Genomic DNA, 3,999 nt, shown 5'->3' with positions numbered 1-3,999 from the left:
ACTGTGGGGTGGTTTATATCAGACAGGGGGAGATTGGTGTCAGTCTCTGTCGGGCTGGTTTTTATCAGACAGGGGGAGATTGGTGTCAGTGTCTGTGGAGCTGGGTTATATCAGACAAGCTGAATTTGGTGTCAGTGTCTGTGTGGCTGGTTTATACCAGACAGAGGGAGATTGGTGTCAGTGTCTGTGTGGCTGGTTTATACCAGACAGAGTGAGTTTGGTGTCAGTGACTCTGGGTCTGGTTTATATCAGACAGGGGGAGATTGGTGTCAGTGTCTGTGGGGCTTGTTTTTTATCAGACAGAGGGAGATTGGTGTCAGTGACTGTGGGGTGGTTTATATCAGACAGTGGGAGATTGTTGTCAGGGACTGTGGGGATGGTTGATATCGGACAGGGGGAGATTGTTGTCAGTGTCTGTGGGGCTGGTTTTTATCAGACAGGGGGAGATTGGTGTCAGTGACTGTGGATCTGGTTTATATCAGAGAGGGGTTGATTGGTGTCAGTGACTGTGGGGCTGGTTTATATCAGACAGGGGGAGATTTGTGTCAGTGTCTGTGGGGCTGGTTTATATCAGACAGGGAAGATTGGTGTCAGTGACTGTGGGTTGGTTTATATCTGACAGGAGGAGATTGTTGTCAGTGACTGTGGGGCTGGTTGATATCAGACAGGAGGTGATTGGTGTCAATGACTGTGCATCCGGTTTATATCAGACAGGGGGAGATTGTTGTCATTGACTGTGGGGCTGGTTCATACCAGACAGGGGTAGATTGGTGTCAGTGACTGTGGGGCTGGTTTATATCTGACATGAGGAGATTGTTATAAGTGACTGTGGGGCTGGTTTATATCTGACAAGGGGAGATTGTTGTCAATGACTGTGGGGCTGGTTTATATCTGACAGGGGGAGATTGGTGTCAGTGACTGTGGGGCTGGTTTATATCTGACAGGAGGAGATTGGTGTCAGTGTCTGTGCGGCGGGTTTATATCAGACCGGGGGAGATTGGTGTCAGTGACTGTGGGGCTGGTTTATATCTGAAAGGAGGAGACTGGTGTCAGTGTCTGTTGGGCGGCTTTATATCAGACAGTGGGGGAGATTGGTGTCAGTGACTGTGGGGCTGGTTTATATCTGACAGGGGGAGATTGTTGCTGTGAGTGTGGGTCTGGTTTGTATCAGACAGGGGGAGATTGGTGTCAGTGACTGTGGGGTTGATCTATATCAGACAGGGGGAGATTGGTGTCAGTGACTGTGGGGCTGGTTTATATCTGAAAGAAGGAGATTGTTGTCAGTGACTGTGGGGCTGGTTTATATCAGACAGGGGGAAATTGGTGTCAGTGACTGTAGGGCATGTTCACATCAGACAGGCAGAGATTGGTGTCAGTGTCTGTGGGGCTGGTTTATATCAGACAGGGGGAGATTGGTGTCAGTGACTGTGGGGCTGGTTTATATCAGACAGGGGGAGATTGGTGTCAGTGACTTTAGGGCATGTTTATATCAGACAGATGGAGATTGGTGTCAGTGAATCTGGGTCTGGTTTATATCAGACAGGGGGAGATTGGTGTCAGTGTCTGTGGGGCTGGTTTATATCAGACAGGGGGAGATTGGTGTCAGTGACAGTGGGGCTGGTTGATATCAGACAGGGGAAGATTGTTGTCAGTGTCTGTGGGGCTGGTTTATATCAGACAGGGGGAGATTGGTGTCAGTGACTGTGGGGCTGGTTTATATCAGACAGGGGGAGATTGTTGCCAGTGTCTGTGGGGCTGGTTTATATCAGACAGGGGGAGATTAGTGTCAGTGTCTGTGGGGCTGGTTTATATCAGACTGGGGGAGATTGGTGTCAGTGACTGTGGATCTGGTTTATATCAGACAGGGGTGGATTGGTGTCAGTGACTGTGGGGCTGGTTTATATCAGACAGGGAGAGATTGTTGTCAGTGTCTGTGGGACTGGTTTATATCAGACAGGGGGAGATTGGTGTCAGTGACTGTGGGCTGGTTTATATCAGAAAGGGGAAATTGTTGTCAGGGACTGTGGGGCTGGTTTGTATCAGACAGGGGGAGTTGTTGTCAGTGTCTGTGGGGCTGGTTGATAACAGACAGGGGGAGATTGTTGTCAGGGACTGTCGGGCTGGTTGATAACAGACAGGGGGAGATTGTTGTCAGTGTCTGTGGGGCTGGTTTATATCAGACAGGGGAAGATTGGTGTCAGTGACTGTGGGGCTGGTTGATAACAGACAGGGGGAGATTGTTGTCAGGGACTGTGGGGCTGGTTGATAACAGACAGGGGGAGATTGTTGTCAGTGTCTGTGGGGCTGGTTTATATCAGAAAGGGGGAGATTGTTGTCAGTGACTGTGGGTCTGGTTTGTATCAGACAGGGGGAGATTGTTGTCAGGGACTGTGGGGCTGGTTGATAACAGACAGGGGGAGATTGTTGTCAGGGACTGTGGGGCTGGTTGATAATAGACAGGGGGAGATTGGTGTCAGTGACTGTGGGGCTGGTTTATATCAGAAAGGGGGAGATTGTTGTCAGTGACTGTGGGTCTGGTTTGTATCAGACAGGGGGAGATTGTTGTCAGTGACTGTGGGGCTGGTTGATAACAGACAGGGGGAGATTGTTGTCAGGGACTGTGGGGCTGGTTGATAACAGACAGGGGGAGATTGGTGTCAGTGACTGTGGGGCTGGTTTATATCAGAAAGGGGGAGATTGTTGTCAGTGACTGTGGGTCTGGTTTGTATCAGACAGGGGGAGATTGTTGTCAGGGACTGTGGGGCTGGTTGATAACAGACAGGGGGAGATTGTTGTCAGTGTCTGTGGGGCTGGTTTATATCAGACAGGGGGAGATTGGTGTCAGTGACTGTGGAGCTGGTTTATATCTGACCGGGGGAGATTGGTATCTTTCTCTGTGGGGCTGGTTTATATCAGACAGGGGGAGATTGGGGGCAGTGACTGTGGGGCTGGTTTATATCAGACAGGGGGAGATTGGTGTCAGTGTCAGTGGGGCTGGTTTATATCAGACATGGGGAGATTGGTGTCAGGGACTGTGGGGATGGTTTATATCAGACAGGGGGAGATTGGTGTCAGTGACTGTGGGGCTGGTTTATATCAGACAGGGGGAGATTGGTGTCAGTGACTGTGGGTCTGGTTTATATCAGACATGGGGAGATTGGTGTCAGGGACTGTGGGGCTGGTTTATATCAGACAGGGGGAGATTGGTGTCAGTGACTGTGGGGCTGGTTTATATCAGACAGGGGGAGATTGGTGTCAGTGACTGTAGCGCTGGTTTATATCAGATAGCGGGAGATTGGTGTCAGTGACTGTGGGTCTGGTTTATATCAGACAGGGGGAGATTGGGGGCAGTGACTGTGGGGCTGGTTTATATCAGACAGGGGGAGATTGGTGTCAGTGACAGTGGGGCTGGTTTATATCAGACAGTGGGAGATTGGTGTCAGTGACAGTGGGGCTGGTTTATATCAGACAGGGGGTGATTGGTGTCAGTGACTGTTGGTCTGGTTTATATCAGACAGGGGGAGATTGGGGGCAGTGACTGTGGGGCTGGTTTATATCAGACATGGGGAGATTGGTGTCAGGGACTGTGGGGCTGGTTTATATCAGACATGGGGAGATTGGGGGCAGTGACTGTGGGGCTGGTTTATATCAGACAGGGGGAGATTGGTGTCAGTGTCTGTGGAGCTGGGTTATATCACGCAGGCTGAGATTGGTGTCAGTGTCTGTGTGGCTGGTTTATACCAGACAGAGGGAGATTGTTGTCATTGCCTGTGGGGCTGGTTTATATCAGACAGGGGGAGATTGGTGTCAGTGACTGTAGCGCTGGTTTATATCAGATAGCGGGAGATTAGTGTCAGTGACTGTGCGGCTGGTTTATGTCTGACAGGAGGAGATTGTTGTCAGTGTCTGTGGGGCTGGTTTATATAAGAGACCGGAAGATTGGTGTCTGTCTCTGTGGTCCTTGTTTATATCAGACAGGGGGAAATTGGTGTCAGTGAC

The sequence above is a fragment of the Chiloscyllium plagiosum genome, unplaced genomic scaffold (assembly GCF_037043375.1).
Source record: "Chiloscyllium plagiosum isolate Xiang-an unplaced genomic scaffold, Cpla_swu_hap1 HiC_scaffold_51, whole genome shotgun sequence".
NCBI lineage: Eukaryota > Metazoa > Chordata > Chondrichthyes > Orectolobiformes > Hemiscylliidae > Chiloscyllium > Chiloscyllium plagiosum.
Note: the sequence above shows the minus strand (reverse complement) of the source record.